This window comes from Lissotriton helveticus, chromosome 10 (genome assembly GCF_964261635.1).
Source record: "Lissotriton helveticus chromosome 10, aLisHel1.1, whole genome shotgun sequence".
Taxonomy (NCBI): domain Eukaryota; kingdom Metazoa; phylum Chordata; class Amphibia; order Caudata; family Salamandridae; genus Lissotriton; species Lissotriton helveticus.
Window position 1 is genome coordinate 818,279,232 of NC_136071.1, and position 22,209 is coordinate 818,301,440.

Sequence of the window (22,209 nt, forward strand, 5' to 3'; positions counted from 1 at the left end):
GCTTGCTTGAATCCAGTGGCAAAGTGAGCAAGGGACTCACGTCTGAGCATACCCTGCCACACTTATGGCTGCCAAAGCGGTACAAAAGGGGGTGGTGATGGACGGAGCATCTGAACCAATCAAACACTCACACCCACTCAAAAGATCTAGGTTTAATCCATCACCGTTCTTTAGCCCACTCTGCCACCCCAGTTCAGACATGGCTATATGCAAATCAGTCTGACCCTGTGCCTCATGGGAACAGTCCAGCCCGAACTGCCAAGCCATGCCTTCCCTGGATCGGAAACAAGCTTCCGAGGACCGGTTTCTGGCATTACAGCCTTCTTCAGCCCGTCTTGCTTGAATCCAGTGGCAAAGTGAGCAAGGGACTCACGTCTGAGCATACCCTGCCACACTTATGGCGGCCAAAGCGGTACAAAAGTGGGTGGTGATGGACGGAGCATCTGAACCAATCAAACACTCACACCCAGTCAAAAGATCTGGGTTTAATCCATCACCATTCTTTAGCCCACTCTGCCACCCCAGTTCAGACATGGCTATATGCAAATCAGTCTGACCCTGTGCCTCATGGGAACAGTCCAGCCTGAACTGCCAAGCCATGCCTTCCCTGGACCGGAAAAAAGCTTCAGAGGACCGGTTTCTGGCATTACAGCCTTCTTCAGCCTGGCTTGCTTGAATCCAGTGGCAAAGTGAGCAAGGTACTCATGTCTGAGCATACCCTACAACACTTATGGCGGCCAAAGCGGTACAAAAGGGGGTGGTGATGGACAGAGCATCTGAACCAATCAAACACTCACACCCAGTCAAAAGATCTGGGTTTAATCCATCACCGTTCTTTAGCCCACTCTGCCACCCCAGTTCAGACATGGCTATATGCAAATCAGTCTGACCCTGTGCCTCATGGGAACAGTCCAGCCCGAACTGCCAAGCCATGCCTACTCTGGACCGGAAACAAGCTTCCGAGGACCGGTTTCTGGCATTACAGCCTTCTTCAGCCCGGCTTGCTTGAATCCAGTGGCAAAGTGAGCAAGGGACTCACGTCTGAGCATACCCTGCCACACTTATGGCGGCCAAAGCGGTACAAAAGGGGGTGGAGATGGACGAAGCATCTGAACTAATCAAACACTCACACCCAGTCAAAAGATCTGGGTTTAATCCATCACCGTTCTTTAGCCCACTCTGCCTCCCCAGTTCAGACATGGCTATATGCAAATCAGTCTGACCCTGTGCCTCATGGGAACAGTCCAGCCCGAACTGCCAAGCCGTGCCTTCCCTGGACCGGAAACAAGCTTCCGAGGACCGGTTTCCGGCAATACATGTGTGCTGTATGTGTGCACAGCAAAACACACAATGGCAAAACATTCACCCCCAGTCACAGCACTGGGTTTAATCCATTCGTTATTTTGCTGGAATCAAGCTATCCTGGCTGAAGACGGCTGATAGCCAGAAACCTGTCCTAGGACGCTTGAATCCGGTCCAGGAAAGACATGGCTTGGCAGTTCGGGCTGGACTGTTCCCATGAGGCACAGGGTCAAGGCTGATTTGCATATGGCCATGTCTGACCTGGGGTGGTGTGGAGTGCAAAAAAACGATGGATTTAGGCCCAGATCTCTGTACTGGGGTGAATGTATGACACTGTTCTGCATTCTGTCCATCAACTGTTATTTTTGTAAGCGGCAGTGAGCACCAATGGTGCAAGTTTAAAATTGTCTAAACAGTAAAACCCCTTTAATTCATATAATACAGAAAGGAACTAATAGAAGTGCTTATCTTAGCGTGAAGCAGCAAAGCTAGAGGATATTAAAATTACTACATTGCTATTCATACGAGCAGAGGCCTTGGGATTGGTGAATGTGATATGAGGTCATTCTATGATTAATGGGAAATGTAGTTTATTACAAAAAGTCTGTTTTGATTGGCTGCTGCCGATTTGGCATTAATAAACAGCAAAGAAGGAAAAAATCATAATCCGAAGCCTCCAGTCCTGACATAGAATTTGTCTTTCAGGCGTGTCGTTAGAAGATCATTTGCATGCACAATTAGAATGACTGCCCTTCAACAATACACCAATGGGAATGTTGTCAATACTCCTAAAATATTTGCATTAATGTGCAAGTGTCTTCTCGTCTTAATGTAACTACTTCAATCATTATTGTGTGAGCTTGTGAGAGACTGCTGTTTCAGAGCTGGTGGTAGGGGTTAGCCTGGAGGAAAGGGGCAAGCTATAATGCAAGAAGGCAGAACAAGACGAGCAGCCAGCGGAGGTCAGGGGACTGTGTCTACCTTCAGTGTGTAACCACAGATCTTCATTATGGGGCGCTGCCTCATTTAAATATAATACACACAAGGCCTAACCCCAGCCAAAAAATCTGTAACCCACCATGAGTGTTATTTCCCACACAAAGGGAGAAAATGTGGGCCATTTGTGCTGGAAATTTAATAGCCTAATCTGGCAACGCTGCTTGCTGCCCATGCCCCCTCCTCGCTACCCCCAATTGACCTATTCCGTGCCCCTGAACTCATGTTTCCCACAGTGTTCTATTAAACAACTAGATTGCTAAGATTCTATATTAATTACAAAAGTGTGGCAAATTGAATTTGATGGAATCAAAACTATAAAACCTCAAGCATTTCCTTTACAAATGATAAAAAAGAAGTGGGTTTTTTTCCCACAGAAATTATGGTTAGTGGACTAAAAAACTACAATGAAGTCATTTTCTGAGTTCTCAAATAGCGACAAAGCACTTTTAAATTATTTGCTATCTTTAGTTTTTTTATCTAGTTGTTCACTTGATTTGATGGCAAGACCGGAGGCTCCTATTATATTTCTTTTTACTTGCTTTATTCTCAATAGCTGCAGTCAAGAATTGCTCTCATAATAGTTACTATTGTGGAAATGTGTGTTGGGTTTATAGTTTTTCAATCTTTAGGTTATTTTTATATACAACTTTCAAGGATGGATTTTGGTACAATCCCGTTTGCATTTGCGGTGCTGGGCGTGCCGAGCCCAACCTCGATAAAACAACGATGGGGCTAAACCGCTGTTTGTTTTTTCACAAAATTGTTCTTTCATATTTATTTTGGGGCACACATTAAACTCTTTTTCCTTTTTGCATTCCTTTGTAGTCCGGTCTATCTTTTCTCTAATGTCGGAGCTTGGATCTATGCATTGTGAGCATGGTTTCCTGAAACTCCTCCCTGCCCTCTCTGTTATGCTTGGCCTACGATTGTTTTTCCTTCTTTTGGGGGGTGGGGAAGTACTTTGCCTGCAAAAGCAAATTAAAATAGTTTTAACCATTGGGTTTCCATAATATCTGCTTATATGCGACTAAATAGACAAAGTTTAGTATTTTATTCTGAAATTATAGTTTTATTTGCCTTTTGCTGTTATGGAATTGGGTAATCCATCTGTTTTTTGTGAAAATGATGATGGGGAAGAATTTTGGAATACTTTAAATGGCTTCATACAGTCCTTAGTGGAACAAGCTGTATTCTCATCTATTACTAAAATTACCAAAAATATTGAGAATATTGTAATTAACATCATGTTAAATAAAAAATTGGCCCATTTTAAAGGCGATGGCAGAAAGCGCAAAGCACTGCCTGTTTCTGTAAAGGCATCTAATGTACAAAATAATTCCTCAAGTTCCGGTGTGGATGAGAGGACTGTTGAAAAAAACAAATGCGTAGTTGGTTGTTGAGGATTCCTCACATGTTGAAGATGGAGATGTTCCTCCAATGCCTCCTATTAAGGAGGGGATAATATCCAACGTAAATAAAAATTCTGAAATTATCATTTCTGATATTCAGGATACTGATGAGGATAATTATTATCCTGACTCTTTTAGAGAATATATTAATTGATGCCGAGGAGTTGTCCAAGTCGAATCAGGGAAAGCAAAGCCTCTATTACTTATCAGAGGAAGAAAGACATACTTTTGAACTTTGATTTCAAGTTAGCGAACTTGGCAACAATGGATCAAAAGCAAAAGGTTTATTATTTAGTGATTCTTTTATGAAAGAATTGAGTAAATACATTACTACTTTTGCTTCTTTGGACAAAGCCCAACAATCCCTACAAAACATTTTCAAACAAAAGGTTTTTGCCAGGGCTGGCAGAGGCAGGAGTCGCTTTGCCGGCAGCACCTACAGGAATCAAAATTTCAGAGGCTCCTCCAATTACGACTACCAAGATTTCCAACCACTCTTCTATCCCTAGAGAGGGAGAGGCTTCCGCAGCCGTGATACAAGATGTTACAGAGGTGCAAATTCAACAGATAGGCCAACCTTCTAGCCCTCACGCTGTAGGGGGGCGTTTATAATATTTTCTCAAACAAATGGCAATTCATAACAACAGATCCTTGGGTATTGGACACTGTCAAGGGTTATTCTATAGATCATTATGCTATTCCTCTACAGACTCATCCTCCTGTTACATTGAAGATTTTAACATCTCACCAGCCACCGTCCTGCGCATCCGAAGAACAACCACCAGTGGGAGATCCTTCTCCCACCTCGCCACCAAGACATGGAACACCCTACCAGTGAAACTACGACAGACCCAAGACCTGCTGACCTTCAGGAGGACACTCAAGACCTGGCTGTTCGATCAGTAGTGCCCCATCCCCAGCACCTTGAGACCCTCGCGGGTACGTAGTACGCTTTACAAATGATTGATTGATTGATTGATTGATTGAATGGAGGCTTTGGTGATAGAAGAAATTCAAAATCTTTTAGACAAACAAGCAATCCAGGAGACCCTTTTACATCCGACAGGCTTTTTGAGTTCTCTCTTTCTTGTTCAAAAGTAAAGCAAAAAAATTAGACATGTGATAAATTTAAGGGATTTCGAGCATTTTAAGTGAATCACCATTTCAAGATGGAAACTATTATTCATTTCAGAGATTCTTTATTACACAGAACGGTCCGACTAGATTTTCAAGATGTATATCTAACCATTCCATACTACACATTTCAGAAAATGACTTCAATTTCAATATAAGGGAAGAACTTATCCTCCCTTCTGTTTGGTCTATGTTTAGCACCTTTGAGCTTCACAAATGTCTTTAAACAGTGGTAGCTCAAATCTCAAGGTATCCAGTGGCTTATTTGTCTGGACGACATCCTTTTGATGTCTCAAAATCTCCAGTCCTTTCATTTTTTTTTTTTTAACAGTGTTTATTGCATTAGGACATCCAAACACAGCCATGTTGTGCCTACAACCCTGGGGCCGGCAGCGTCAAACAGTAGCAGGCTAGGATAAGTTACACAGCTATATGCCGACAACCCGGAGGTTCGGCAGCGAATACTACTCAATAATAGCTACAACTTTATAAGCTGTTAGCCGAACCAGGAGAGGATAGATAATGCAAACACCGGCCAATGTCACCGCTACATCACTGAACTCAGGAAAAGTTTCCACATACCCACCCCCACCCCTATCCCAAACTACACACATCTGCCCGATATAACCAGAATTGTACATTATAACATCGACCATTACATCTGCCGTGCATATATCGCGTATTGATACCCATGTCAAGAAGGTGGTTGTGCAGAACAGTAATGACACCTTATTTAACAGATTACTCTTCCCCACCCCACATCCCATCCCCATTCATCCAGACAATATATGTTTCAAACATTCATGTCTGTTCCTTGGTCCACGCCCCCTGCCACCATCCAGGTCACATAGGGCTCCCAAATATCCACCGGTCTGGACCGACTTGGTTGGAGTTCCCAGTAACTGGTCAGTTGGTCTTTGCAATAGGTTACAGTACTCAACCAACCGGCAATCGTTGGCGGCCTCTCCCTCTTCCAATGCATTGCTACTTGCCTTTTAGCTAAGAGCAATAGCATCGCTGTGAGTTTACGAGAGTCCTTGGGGAGTTCATGAACAAACCCCAATAAAGCCATTAGTGGAGTGGGGGGAATCTTAGTAGCAACAATATCTCCTATGTGTCTGAACACTGCCAACCAAAAGTTAGCTATCGGCCTGCAGGACCATGCCAAATGTGCGAACGTTGCATCTTGATGCCCGCAACGCCAGCAGTACGTGTCCGTGTAGAGACCCATACGATGCAGTTGTACTGGCGTGCAATACACCCTATGCAGAAAGTTGAAGTGTATTAGCCGAAGTCGGTAGTTTGGTGACAGGTGTTCTAGTTGCAAGCAGCAATATGACCACTGTTGTTCCGTGATTGGTGTGCGATCTCCCTTTCCCAGCCCTCTTTTGATGTATAGGATGCTATGGGGGATGTCTTTTGGGTGGTGCTGTATATGCGTGTGACCAATTTCTTGGGGGAGGAGTTTGATAGGATATTTTCCAACGCTGGGAGGGTTTGCGGCTCCCGGGGGTAATCAGTGTAACGGCCCTACAGGCTGCCCTGATCTGATAACAAAGTAATGCGTCCAAAAGTGTTGGCGTTTGGTCCCTGCACATGTGTTGCATTGTCAAGAATGTGGCCTCCGGGTAAAGATCGCCGCCCTTCTCTAATCCGTGTGCCTGTGCACGTAAGGCGGTTGCCTTATCTGTCAAAGGGGTTAGCAACAGGTTGCCACTCAGAGGCATAGATGGTGCATATAACTCCGACACTCCCGCACGTTTCGCTATGCCCTTCCATGCCCATCTTGTCGCCTCAACTGTGTCTATTTCACCATGAGTTCTTTTATATCGCTGATATACTGCCGCATTCAGTGGAATCGGCGCAGTTCTATCTATTTCTACAGCTACGTTTCGGTTGGAACGGGGTCGGGTGCTGCCAAAAATGAAGAAATTGCGCCTGTGCGCTGAAGGCATATAGTTCAAAGTCAGGGGCTCCCAAGCCGCCCTGCTCAAAAAGGAGTGTCAACAAGGGCCAGGAAACACAGGGTTGTCTGCCCGCCCACACCAGTTCGAGAACCAATGTTTGGAGTTGCTTAAAAAAATGTTTCGTAAGTGGCATTGGTATATTCACGAAGAGATAGAGCAATTTAGGAAGCAAAACCATTTTTGTAATTGCTATGCGTCCCAGTAACGACAGGGGAAGTTGTTTCCATCTCTGCACTTTAGTACCGATCCAATCTATAACCTTGCCGTAGTTGGCCAACCACAGTTCCTGCATGGTTCTGCTGATAACATTACCCAAGTATCGTACCTCTGACATCACCCATTGAATGGGAAAATCCGTTTCACAGGGGACGGTCTCATCAGTGAGAGCCAGGATCGTGGATTTAGACCAGTTTACTTGAATCCCAGTAAGGCCCCCATACCTGATCACTTCTCTCATGAGTGCAATAAAATTGTCTTTAGGATCGACCATATAGATAGTCATATCGTCTGCATTCATGGATATTAGTAGGCCCCTGGAGGTAAACCCAATGCTCCTATGCATGTGGTGTTGTCGCAATCGTGCCGCTAAAGGTTCGGTGGTGATAGCAAAGAGCAGCGGCGAGAGCGGGCATCCCTGTCTCGTACCGCGCGTTATGACAAAAGAATCTGACACCTGTCCGTTTACCCTCACTCTCGCCTTTGGATCAACATATAGAACTTTAATTTGTTGTATGAAGAGGGGGCTAAAGCCCATTCGGGCCAATAGTGCAAACAGGAATTTCCATTCTAGTGAGTCGAATGCCTTGGTGGCATCTAAAAGTGCTGCCACTGCCTTCACATGGGGGGCCAGGTAATGCAGGACTCCAAACAGCGTACGCAAATTGTGCGTCGTCGCCCTCCCAGGTATGAATCCGGACTGGTCCGGGAGCGCTATTTGCGGAAGCATTGGTTGCAATCTATTCGCCAGAAGCTTCGCATATATTTTTGCGTCCATATTAGTGAGCGACAAGGGTCGATAGGAATCAGGGGAAGTTGGATCCTTATCTGGTTTCAACAAGGCTATGATCATATCCTCTCTAAGGGAGGGGGGAAGCATGCCCGTCTCCATTGCTTCCAGATACACTTGCAACAACCGAGGGGCTAACAAGTCGACATATTCTTTATAGAATGCAGCTGTCAAGCCATCCGCCCCTGGGGCTTTGTCCGACGGCATACTACAAATTACTTGACGTACGTCCTCTAACGTAATTGGTAGGTTCATGTACTCTCTTGCACCATCGTTAAACCATGCAAGCGCAACTGTGTCTAAATAGTATTCTATATCACCGTTTGTTGGGCACGTGGTAGTCGAATATAGGGTCTGATAATATCTGGCCATCTCAGACAAGATATCCTGTGGTGCCCTGGCCATCCCTCCGTCCACCGTCTGTAGTTCTGTAATGTAATCTGCGCATTTCGGAACTCGCAACAGACCCGTCAACGTCTTCCCTGCCCTGTCTCCTTCTCCGTAACGACTTGCTTGTGCTTACTTATGTAAATAGGCGGTTTCTCTTTCCGCTTCCTCCTGAAATGCTGTCGGTTTTGTCCTAATCAATGCGGCAGTATTGAGGGGATGGCTGTACTTGGAAATCCCTTTCTAATGAACCGACCTCCCTTTCCAGCTTCCCCAATAAGTGTGTTTCTTGGAGTAGACAGATATCCACCTCCTTCCTTGAGAGATAGGTTTGGACCAGTCTGACCTTCCTCCGGTCGTTTAATCCCCTTATATTCCAGGACATGCAAGTAAGTGGAGCCGTACGGGCGGTATTTCCAGATACAACGGTGATATCAGGCATCTATACTGTACATACGGGACCAGCACGCGAACATGACAGAGTCGTGTGTCTGTGTCAAATGCATACCTTTCGAGGCAGTGTGTGGCAGTTTAAAATTAACCTATTGAATTCCCCCCCCACCCACACCAACCACCCCATTAGGTTGTGACAACACCCACCCCCTTACAACTACCCAACACATAACTGTCCAGAGTAGTGAACTTATGGGAATCATCCCTGAGGGGTATACGCAGGTCTGCCGGCTGTACGCCCCTGTACTCTTGACATGGTGGCCGACTATGTGACATGCGTCCCAGGTCCGTCCCCGCGGGCGCGACCAGACAATTATAGCACACATTGCAGCCGCCCATGTATGCAGATCTATAATGTAAGGCACTAACACAGTATGACCCAAAGGCCGCCCATGCCTCCCTCAATCACAGCAATGTGAATCTTGTGTACACTTATCTGGATATCCAACGTACAGGACCTTGCACTTAATTCAATGTCACTGAGTGTCTTTTCAGTCTGTGAGTCCTGCGACGGTGCCTGCTGTTTGTGTCCCTTCGCCATCTGCTTTGCGCACGCAAGTGCCGCCTTAGCGTCCGTGAAGAACATGGGCTTCCCGTGGCCTTGAACTCTCAACTTGGCGGGGTATATTAACGCATATCGAGTTCCTATTTGCTGAATGATTTTCTTCGCCGGGAGGAACTCTCTGTGGGCGTTTTGTACTGGCAATGTAAAGTCTGGGTATAAGGCTATGTTGTTGCCCTTATATTGGATATCACTTTTCCCCCTGGCAAGTCTGAGTATCGTGTCTCTATCTCTATAGTTGAGAACCCTCGCCAGTATCGGTCGCGGTGGAGCTCACGGTTTCGGACGCGGGCCCAACGAGCGATGTGCACGTTCTATGAGGAACATCTGTGACAGGTCTGGCCCAAAGAGATCTCGCATCATCTCTTCAATGTACCTCTCCATATACTGTATGTCTGTGGACTCCGCAATCCCCGTGATACGGACGTTGTTCCACCTCAACCTCGCTTTTAAATCTTCGTTATTTTGCTTTATGAGTTGGAGCACGCCATCCATCCCCCGCAGCTTCTTATCCATTTCCGTTTGGCCCTCCTCAGTTTCCGTGACCCTCGTCTCCATTGCGCTTACTCGACCTTCCTGCTTCTCCATACGTTGAGTGATTCTATCCATCATTTCAGCCCGGGAGTCTATTTTGTTATCAATCCCCTGAAGGCCTGTTTTAAGCTCGAGAAACATTGCCCATATGTCGTCTGCAGGCGGTGGTGGCACCGCCGAGCCCGTGGGTTGTTCTTGCTGTCCTCCATCAGCGTCTCCAGCTTTGTTGGACTTTTTGTTAAAAGTTATCTTTGGCTGGCGTGTTTCTGGTTTTCCCATATTTGCACACTCGTCTTTTCCAGCAATCTCTCTGGTACTCATTCGAAGGGCACCGTGACACTCTATTTCTTGCCCAGCAGTTTTTTCTCGGAGTATGCGGCGTCCGGACGAACCGCACCGCCAGTCGGCAGCCACCAATCTCCACAGTCACCAGTCCGGCACCCTGTTTGCTCGGAGTATATCCCACTGGGGGCACTACTAAGAATGATGGCCCGTTCGAGCCGCCTCCGTCAACTCCTCTCCGATTGTACGTCACTCTGCGCTCCCAGCGCTCAGGTGTGCCAAGAAACACCTGTGCGGGCCACCACAATTTCTGGGGCGTTTACAATCACTCAATGTTGCACAGAGGTGGGGTGCATCTCAGTGATTCTAGCCATCTTCCGTCCTACCGTGCGCTCCCATCCAATCAAGTGGCAAAGCTCGCGCACTTCACACCATCAATCCTATATGTCACCCAATTCAATTCGCATGTGTCGTGGATTGCGCCCACACACTTATAAACTGTAAGGTGATCCTCCACACAGCGCGACCACTGCGCCCTAAAGAAACACCTCCAAGCTGCACAGTTAATGGGGTATCACTGCAGCGCCACTCCTGGGCAAGTGATGGACAGGATTCACGCCTCACAGGACTTCTGTGACTCTTCCGCGGTCAGCCCGCGACTCATCTTAGTCCACACCCGGGTGTGGATATGCGCTGGGGGGGGGGGGCAAGGAATTGCCTCCAGCATTGGTCCAACTCCACAATAGCCCGTAGTCTCTGAAACCCAGCTCCAGCCGAGATGTTGAGCCCTCCGGGTCCTTCAACTGCAGATACCAGCCACAAAAACAAAAAGTCTCAAGTGCTGGCCGTGTGTGTCCCTAAATGGACGCCACTCTAGGCAATCGCTGGACTTACATCCATAATGGGGCTGGCAGCGCCATATAGTGTAGCATGCTCGTGGGGGGGGGCAGATGTTGCAACACCAGCCCGGGATCTCCGGAGCGGTCCGCCTCTCTCCACTTTACACCTCCTCCCGCCGATCGCGCTCCTCTGCCCCGCTCACCACCACAGCTCCGCAAGTCCGTCACGTTCTCCTCCCGCAGCCAGGCTCACGTCCGTGCGACTCACAGACCTCACCCCACGCCGCGTAGCCCAGCTCCGATGTCCCGCTGGACGGCCGCAACAGTACGGCGTCTGCACAATTGTTCCCGCCGCTGGTGCACAGCTATGTGTGTCCGCGAGCCCACGGAGGCCAGCCAAACCTCAGGCCCAGGCCTCAACAGGCTGCTCTAGGCCGCAGGTCCCCAGAGCTCATCAGCGCTCCTCACCGCTCGCCGTGCAGCCGTCCCTGCGACTTTTACACCCGGGCTGCTCCGGGCCGGTCCCAACAGCGCCTATCCCACGCCAGAACCCTGGTCACACCTCTGTTAACGGATTATTGGCGGATTTATGTTGTCGGCCGGCGGAGCTGCTCTATTAAGCAGCCATAATGCAGCTCGGCCAAGCCACGCCCCCCAGTCCTTTAATTATTACATTTAAATTATGTGTTCTTTTTTACAGGACTTGAGTTTCATTATCAATAAAGGGAAGTCAATTCTAATTCCTTTTGAACAAAGGGAGGGTCTAGGCTTCCTAATAAATTCAGAGAGCGAATCCTTCATTTACCCCAATCCAAGCGATAACATTTTCAATTTCCCAATCTCTTCAGATTTCCACAATTTCTTTCAAAACTCATGCAAGGATTGTAGGGCTTTTATTCCTCATCAATATAAGCTATTTCCGGGCCGTCTTCACTATCACGCTCTCCAGAGGTTCAAAATGTGTAATCTTCGCAAAGGTCTGGCTTATTCAGATGTCATGAATTTAGAAACACAACATATATCCCGGGGTCTTTTGATAAAGAACACTATACCTGTCCAAGACTCTCTCTTAAAAGGAATATACCACAATTGTATGGATTCCCATCGCTCACCGTTCCAGGTGACATGCTTCATCATCTGGGTCTGGGTGATCAGACCACAATTTATTCTTGTCTGACACGATCAATTGTTTAAAAACAGTGCAAAAGAACAGTTTTAACAAATAGCTGTTCGTAAATAGTCAATCGGTCTGACAAGAATAAATTGTGGTCTGATCACGCTTCAATTTTAAATTTCACATTCACTTTTTGCACTGCACTGTTCCCATACACTCTATAATACGTTAGCTCACATCTGTACAGCTTTCAAAATTCTAAAAAACATCCTTGGGCTCCTCCATCAATAGGGTGGAGTTGAAGCCCTGTTTAAGGAGACCCAGATGATGAAGCATGTAACCTGGAACGGTGAGTGATGGGAATCTATACAATTGTGGTATATTCCTTTTAAGAGAGAGTCTTGGACAGGTATAGTATCTGTGTTCTTTATCAATAGACCCCGGGATATATGTTGTGTTTATACGTTTTTAGTGTGGCTGAATATCCCGTTGAGTCTTTAAATTTTGGCCTCTGACCCTACCTAAATTGTAGTGTATTATGTCATGAATTTAGACCCTGAACCTTGAATGGAGTTTCAATGGTGGCTAGACCATTAAGATACCTGGAACAACTGAACAATTTTCGTTTGGGCCACTGATCTTGACTTAGAATTCGATGCAAGCTTGACAGGTTGGGGCGCCCGGTGTGGTCAGACCTCGACTAGAGTTACATGGTCTATTCAGTAGTCTACAAGCACATAACATGTTTAGAGATGCTTGCAGGACCCTTTGTAAAAACAAGGAAAGTTATTCTTTTCTTTTGATGGATAACCTCATGGCCATCAGATATATCAATTACCTAGGAGGGACACGTTCCAAACCCCTGGCAGAATTGACAAAATGTTTTTGCTAATTCTGGGCCTGATGTATATCTTGGTGGATGGGATACTCCATCACAAACAATATACCCTCCCCCTTATCACAGGACCATTATATTCTATGGTTCTAGTAATACTATGGACGGAATAGCCATCACATTTGTGACGGAATATCCCATCTGCCAAGATTTAAATCAGGCCCTTAGTCTTGCCCACAAAATAAAAGTAAAAGCATAATATCTTCTGGGCATTCTCAATTCAGTCACTGATTAGAATTTTTTAATATATTTAAAAAAAAATGTTTTGTCTAGTACAAACTTGACCCAGGAGTATCAGAGCCCTTTGCAGCGCTTACACATTAGCAGTTACATGGCATGCACAAGGTATAAATGTACAATAATAGATGGTGAAGTAGATGGGTGAGGTAGTTCGTAGGTATCGATGATAGGATGTTACAGAGGAGGGAAGAGGAGAGGCACAATTGTTACAAAGGTAGGGATATTGGAGACTCTTTGAAGGTTTAGGGGGAAGGGACAATGATTATTTTAAGAGGTAGGGTTCAGATATTTGTTAAGGAGAAGTAGTTTGAGTTTTTTTCTGAAGTGAAGGAATGAATGAGTGTTACTTAGGCCCAGTGGCGGAGCATTCCGAATTCTGGGCACATTCCCAGAGAACAAATGGGTGAGTGATTTGTCTTTATTAAATTTGGGCTAGATCAAGAGTAGAGGATTTGAGATTCGCAAGAGTCTGTTTCAGCCAGCCTTTGACAGTTTATTTGCAAGGTAGATACGTTTTTCAGTGTAGAGGGCTTTGTGGGTTATGCAGGAAATTTGAATACACTTCTCACTTCAATTGGTAGCCAGTGGAGATTTTTTAGTGTGGGAATGATGTGGTCATAGCGGCTCTCCCAAGAGAGTAGTCTGGCTGCAGAATTGAGTGTGGTTTTCATAGGGATAAGATAGGTATTTGGGGTTCCGGTGATCAATGCATTACCGTGGTCCAGTTGGGAGAGGACTAGGGATTTCACTATAGTCTTTAAGTCTTCGGGAGGATGAAGGGTTTGACTTTTTGTAGAAGCATTGATATGGTCTTTAAAGTTCAGGTTTTTGTCAAGTGTAATTAATACCGACTTGACAGAGTTGGAGATAGAAAGTTTACAGTTAGGTTTTTATTTTTAAAACATTTTTTAAAACTTTTTTTTATTAAACTAGCTCAATAGACGGTACAATAATATTTGCCAAAGCATACATATTGGAGTTCTGTGTACATAGTTTAGGAGCACAGGGGACTGGGTGGGGTGGAAACCATCACACATTCAAAGAAGGATTACAGTTAATAACCCCTCTATGGTTAGCTAGGGCCCAATCGGCTACTTCATGGCTCTCCAATGACCCCCTATAAGCACACCATGGTGCCCACACCTTCTCCTGTTTCTTAGCACACCCTCTACTTTTATACACCGTTTAATCCACCCTCTGACACCAATCCAGATCCTTCTCCCACTCTGTCACTAAAGGGGGGAGTGGCACCCCCACCATCCCTTAGAAATATTAAGTTTCACGATCCCCACTGCCAGCTTAAGCCAGATGTTTACATATTTGGACCAGACTATCTCTCCCTTAATTACAAGCAGAAGCCACTTTGCGTCTAGAGGAACGTCAGTTCCCATCACTCTGGCCATTATTGCTGTGACATTGCGCCAAAACTGCACAATCCTAGAGCATTCCCACAGAATATGAAAGAAAGTACCTTCACTCTGGCAGCCTCAGCTGCACTGTGGTGATGGGGCCGTTCCAATCTTATGTAAAAGCGTCAAAGGGTAATAGAAGTAATGCAATATCCTGAGCTGGACCAGTCGGAACCGTACTCGTATCGCTATTTACCTTGGGCCCTGGAGTGCCTCTTGACTCTTCTCATCATCTATGTTACCGAGCGGCCCTTAAGGCTGTCAGCTGGTCAGGCTGGTTGTTCATAAGCTTCCGATATATTGTTGAGGTTGATTTTTTGGGGATAGAATCAATGAGTTGTCTGTCCTCGAGGGGAGAATGGTAAGGGAGGGAGGTGCTGCCATGCAAATGTGTCAATAGAGCATGTGTGAGCCTCAGGTAGTGAAATCCCTGGGTCTCAGCCAGGTCAGATTGCAGTGACAGATCCTCAAATGGATGTGGGGCCCCTCCCCTCCACACATCTCCCAGTTGATCTATTCCTATATTCTTCCAGCCTGTAAAACCTTGTAATGAGGCTACCTCTTTCAACCCGGCACCTGCCCAAAGCAGCGTTCTGCTGGTCAGTTTGTTCTGCCACCCCAGTGCCTGATTTGCCTCCCTCCAACATGCAACTGCTACCGCTGTGTGCGGAGTCCATTTAGGGTTCTACTTTCGTGCATACAGCAGCAGCTCACAGTTGCCTGTTGGCATGGTGTCCCAATCTACCAGTTAGGCTTTTAAGCCAGTTGTGGCTAGTGTGTCAATAATAAATGTTTATTGTTTAGTTAATTGAAACCTTAACAGTTTTCCGCATGGATAAAAAGAGAGCAGTAAAATATCTTCATATTTTTAAAACAAGATTTCTCAGTTTTGGATAGGGTAGGACATTCCTTTAGGTTGGATAAGGCACAGTTTTGTTTTGTTGGGAATACGATTTAAGTGGTTGTTGGTCAGTCAGGATTGTACCATGGAGTGCTGGATGTCTTTAGATAATAAGTTATTGATGTAAAGTTGGATGTCATCTGCATAGAGGTGGTAGGCGATTGTGTCTTGTTTCATGATCAAAGCAATATATATATATATATATATATATATATATATATATATATATATATATATATAGGTTGAACAAGGCAGGGGACACATTTCTAATTGGGGAACTCCCTGAAGGGCTGAAACTGCTGGTGAGGTGGATTGGTTTAGTTGGATTAGATGCGATAGGTGATTCAGGTAAGAGGTGAACCCATGCAGGACAGTACCATTGATGCCTGCATGGTGCAAGAGGGTGTTTAAGAGAATTTTGTGGTTGACTATCAAAGGCCTCAGAGAGGTGAAGGAGGATTAAGAGGCAGGTCTGGCCAGCATCTAGGGATCTATGAAGATCACCCGTGATATTTAGGATTGCAGTCCCCATGCTGCAGCCTTTCCTGAACCCAGATTAGAACGGTCGTGCGTAAGCCTTTGCCACTCATTATTGAAGGATTGGCTTCTGTAGTCCCTCACCTCACTGCCACTGAGGTTTGTGTGTCGCCGGAGTTCTAGGCACCCAGTACTGTTGGAAGACAATCTCTTTGTTATGCACACACAGTCCCCTGCCGCTGGTCACCCCAGGCCCACAGGAGTGGGTAGTGCGACATGTCTCCCGTAGCCAAAGTCTTTACGACCAGTCCTGTCTTGTGACGCTGATGCTCTATATAATCTGTCCCAGTTTCGCTCTCTGGGGCACTTCGCACCGGGCCTCCTTAGTCTGCCCAATCAGTATGTTTCGGGAGAGTACCCCTCCTCCGCACCCACCGGGCTCTGTTCGCTGTTAAGAAAGCCTTTATTTACTTATTTATTCGCTGCTCACAGTATTGTCCAGCGTGCTTCAGTTATTCTGCACGTGTGGTGTGCGTATCTTGGATGCTGCCGTCTTTGAACCCCACACAGCGCTGATATGCACCCCCGCTGGCCACCCGCAGTGGTCGTCCTCGTCGCTCGTCACCATTGGTTACAGAGGGGTGGGTGGGGATCAGCTCTCACTCCGTCACAACGCTCACAGGCTGCCCCTCCTTCCTCGACAGTGGGTGCTTCCGTTGCGCATTGGTATCTCAGGCGCGGATCGCCCGCACTGCCACGCGCTCCGTCGGTCACCTTAAAAATGTAGTCCGCGGCCCAATCACTCGCCTACCGTAACTTCGTGGTCCGGAGTCGGAGGCTCCAGACCTGGATCGTTCAGGTCCGCTTCACCTCCGCAGTGAAATTACCGGTTTTGGGACTATGTAGAATGCGGATAAATGTCCGGATTTATGGGGGAATTCAATCTCACCCTTGGAGCTCCACTATGCTTGGTTGGCCGCAACACCCTGTTTTTTTTGTGTTGTGTTTTAATAGGAGTACAATTTTGTAATCCACCTCTTCCAAGATACAGTCAATTGTTGGATGGTAATTTGATTTTACGAATGTTCATTGACTGGACAGAAGATTCCTCCCTTTCTCTCAAAATGATTTCTGCAGATTTGACAATGTTATTATGTTTAATTTCTATAAAACGTCTTTCAAATGTCAGAGTTGTTGATATTTCTTCATATTATTTTAATCCCAAAGGTGGTTTGTTTGATATAACAAAACAAACTCGTCCGTGTTTTATCCTTATTTTCCGGCTCAACCTAATTTATGTTTGATAGTTTGTAAGCAAAAGGCTATCAATCTCAGAACGTCCACGGACACTCAACTACTTATATCTGTTAGAAAACCTTACACCCAGTGTATTCTCGCACACTGGCCAGGTGGGTTAGATGAGTTATGTGCATTGCTGAGATTGACAACTCTTTTTTGGTGCTCACTCTTCCAGGGGTCCCATGGCTTCCAAGGTCTTTTGGGCAGGTTCCCAATTAGAGGACATTTTGAGATCAGCGAATTGGTCAAATCTTTTCATACCTATTATTATAAACCTGTGTGCATACAGCTTCTTCTATTGTGATAAACATGCTTTGACCACGCATAATAGGCGTCTCGGGTCCTGCTATAAAATGTATATTCTCCTAGTTTTTATGAAGGAAAGTCTTAATTTTATTAAAGACACGGAGGCGAGTACTATTCCACCACAATTTGGTAATAACCATGTTTTACTGCCTTGTAGTGTCCGCGTCTACAATTTCATCAGCAACAAAAGGCATCTTTGAATTTCTGCAGGATCATCAAGTCACTGGCATCTCTTCAGAGTCTATGATCCTTTTGAATCTGAATATTCTTCCTCAAAAGTTTTCTTTAAAAAGCAGCTTTATAGACATGTTTACTTTTTTATTTGAAGTTGCTATTGTGTTTCTCATTTTACCTATGTTTCATAATTCTCATCGGCTTCTCACTCAAGAAAAGAGGACTGTTCACAGTCGAGATAGGTACAATAGGGGTTCCATTCCCTGGATAGGTTGTGAACATTTATTTTGGGTTTATTGATTCTTGTCTGCTGCTATTGAGAATAAAGCAATTTAAGAGAAGCATAATACTTGTCTTTGTGACTTTAATAATTGTAAGACTTTCCTTCACAAATACTAGGAAAGTCTACATTATTTGGTACACTTAGGGGAGAGGATGTGCCATTATGGCCAGAGCTGCATCTTTGCAAAAATGAAACAAGGTTCAAGTTTAGCTGTCGGCTCAACATCTGTGATTCTAAGAAAACCGCTAAATCTCCTCATGCCTAAAACCAAATTAATTTGCCCTTCTGTAATGCTTACTTCTGTCAGGCTACATTTGGGCTATGTTATGGTGATATTTGGGCTACATTCTCGCTCCTTAGTTCTCTGGTAGCCATTTTGGGAGAACTTTTTGTATGAAGCTCCATAATTCCCTCATTTACTGCAGTATCCTGAGAAGAAAATGCTTTCAGTTTTCCACTACAATTTCATCAAGATGGTGTTCAGATGTGACACACTTTTGCTATAAATTCAGAATGTTTGCACACCCGTTTTTTATTAGAACAGTATAGTAAAGCTGTTGATCAGCAGGGAGTTAACTGAAAGTCTGCTGCTGGTGTTGAAAGTCTATGTTTCAGGTCCATGTCCGAATGTTTGAATGAAGAGGAAGATATTTGAGAAGTCCTTTAAAGTGTGCCCTAATTTTACTTTCTACAGCACTTACCATAATTTCTATGGGAAAATAAAACCCTCTTTGTGTTCCTTTCTAAATTAAATGTTTTAAGTTTAATCAGTTTGACTCAATCAAGTTGGCTGAAGGACTGCCACACTTTTGCCATAAGTAAGACTGTCAGCGCTCTGGTTGTTCTTTAGAACACTCTAGGAGGCTGCAATAGAACACAGGGGAATCAACTGCCAGACTGCTGCAGTTGGAAGTACATGTTTTACTAAGAATATCAGACTTTATTCTCACTTGTCTTAGAGAGAGATAGTGTAAGTTTACTGAAAATATGGTCTAATTTTAGCTTCTGGAGCTCCTTCCATTTCACCTCTATGAGACAATCATGAAAGAAAACAGTTTTCTCTCAAAAATGATATGATTAAATTCCAGCAGAAGATCAGCATTTTCCACAGGATAAAATGACATAGGAGCACACCATAATTCCTAAACTTGGAATGAGACCCCCAACAAATGGTTTATATTATAACTAGGATTGGTTATTACCCTTTGTACGTGCTCTTTTTCTGACCCTCAAAAGTTCCAATTCACTACAATGCTTTATAATGCTGTTCATGTCCCAGAGTCCTGTAATGGCTGCCACAGCATGTTGTCCATGTTGTGGCCAGCCCATATGGGGGTGGGGACTTTGGGGTGTAGGTGTGCTCCCCCTACCCTCTTACATATTTTTTAAATTCATGTACAGGACACAGGGACCAAGGCCCTGAGTCTTGTAAAGGCTGCCAAAACATTTTGTAAACCTTCCAACTTGCGCTCCAGGCAGTTAGAGTAGCTGTCTGGTGCTTAGAGGTGGGGTAGCACCACCCAACATCAAGACAGGCCAGCCCTCACCTCGTTCCTTTTACAAATGCCAATCTGGTAGCATGTGGGCTCATATTAGGGGAATATGTAGCTTGTAAGATGGGTCCTATATAAGAGTGCTGGAAGTATATTACAAAATCTATGAGTCTGTTCACGCAAGTTCAAGAGGACTTCCTATTGCCAAAAACAGAAAAGGCCTATTATTTATAAATTATACATTGGCTTTACACCTCTGATCACCCAGACCCAGATGATGAAGCATGTAACCTGGAACGGTGAGTGATGGGAATCTATACAATTGTGGTACATTCCTTTTAAGAGAGAGTCTTGGACAGGTATAGTATCTATGTTCTTTATCAATAGACCCCGGGATATATGTTGTGTTTATACGTTTATAGTGGGGCTGAATATCCCGTTGAGTCTTTATATTTTGGCCTCCGACCATACCTAAATTGTAGTGCATTATGTCATGAATTTAGACCCTGAACCTTGAATGGAGTTTCAATGGTGGCTAGACCATTAAGATACCTGGAACAACTGAACAATTTTCGTTTGGGCCACTGATCTTGACTTAGAATTCGATGCAAGCTTGACAGGTTGCGGCGCCCGGTGTGGTCAGACCTCGACTAGAGGTACATGGTCTCTTCAGTAGTCTACAAGCACATAACATGTTTAGAGATGCTTGCAGGACCCTTTGTAAAAACAAGGAAAGTTATTCTTTTCTTTTGATGGATAACCTCATGGCCATCAGATATATCAATTACCTAGGAGGGGCACATTCCAAACCCCTGGCAGAATTGACCAAATGTTTTTGCTAATTCTGGGCCTGATGTATATCTTGGTGGATGGGATACTCCATCACAAACAATATACCCTCCCCTTATCACATGACCATTATATTCTATGGTTCTTGTAATACTATGGACGGAATAGCCATCACATTTGTGACGGAATATCCCATCTGCCAAGATTTAAATCAGGCCCTTAGTCTTGCCCACAAAATACAAGTAAAAGCAGAATATCTTCCAGGCATTCTCAATTCAGTCACTGATTAGCATTTTTTAATATATTTAAAAAAAAAAGTTTTATGTAGTACAAACTTGACCCAGGAGTATCAGAGCCCTTTGCAGCGCTTACACATTAGCAGTTACATGGCATGCATAAGGTATAAATGTACAATAATAGATGGTGAAGTAGATGGGTGAGGTAGTTCGTAGGTATCGATGATAGGATGTTACAGAGCAGGGAAGAGGAGAGGCACAATTGTTACAAAGGTAGGGATATTGGAGACTCTTTGAAGGTTTAGGGGGAAGGGACAATGATTATTTTAAGAGGTAGGGTTCAGATATTTGTTAAGGTGAAGTAGTTTGAGTTTTTTTCTGAAGTGAAGGAATGAATGAGTGTTACTTAGGTCCAGTGGCGGAGCATTCCGAATTCTGGGCACATTCCCAGAGAACAAATGGATGAGTGATTTGTCTTTATTAAATTTGGGCTAGATCAAGAGTAGAGGGTTTGAGATTCGCAAGAGTCTCTTTCACCCAGCCTTTGACAGTTTATTTGCAAGGTAGATAAGTGTTTCAGTGTAGAGGGCTTTGTGGGTTATGCAGGAAATTTGAATACAATTCTCACTTCAATTGGTAGCCAGTGGAGATTTTTTAGTGTGGGAATGATGTGGTCATAGCGTCTCTCCCAAGAGAGTAGTCTGGCTGCAGAATTGAGTGTGGTTTTCATAGGGATAAGATAGGTATTTGGGGTTCCGGTGATCAATGCATTACCGTGGTCCAGTTGGGAGAGGACTAGGGATTTCACTATAGTCTTTAAGTCTTCGGGAGGATGAAGGGTTTGACTTTTTGTAGAAGCATTGATATGGTCTTTAAAGTTCAGGTTTTTGTCAAGTGTAATTAATACCGACTTGACAGAGTTGGAGATAGAAAGTTTACAGTTAGGTTTTTATTTTTAAAACATTTTTTTAAACTTTTTTTATTAAACTAGCTCAATAGACGGTACAATAATATTTGCCAAAGCATACATATTGGAGTTCTGTGTACATAGTTTAGGAGCACAGGGGACTGGGTGGGGTGGAAACCATCACACATTCAAAGAAGGATTACAGTTAATCGATAACCTCGCTATGGTTAGCTAGGGCCCAATCGGCTACTTCATGGCTCTCCAATGACCCCCTATAAGCACACCATGGTGCCCACACCTTCTCCTGTTTCTTAGCACACCCTCTACTTTTATACACCGTTTAATCCACCCTATGACACCAATCCAGATCCTTCTCCCACTCTGTCACGAAAGGGGGGAGTGGCACACCCACCATCCCTTAGAAATATTAAGTTTCATGATCCCCACTGCCAGCTTAAGCCAGCTGTTTACATCTTTGGACCAGACTATCTCTCCCTTAATTACAAGCAGAAGCCACTTTGCATCTAGAGGAACGTCAGTTCCCACCACTCTGGCCAATATTGCCGTGACATTGCGCCAAAACTGCACAATCCTAGAGCATTCCCACAGAATATGAAAGAAAGTACCTTCACTCTGGCAGCCTCAGCTGCACTGTGGTGATGGGGCCGTTCCAATCTTATGTAAAAGTGTCAAAGGGTAATAGAAGTAATGCAATATCCTGAGCTGGACCAGTCGGAACCGTACTCGTATCGCTATTTACCTTGGGCCCTGGAGTGCCTCTTGACTCTTCTCATCATCTATGTTACCGAGCG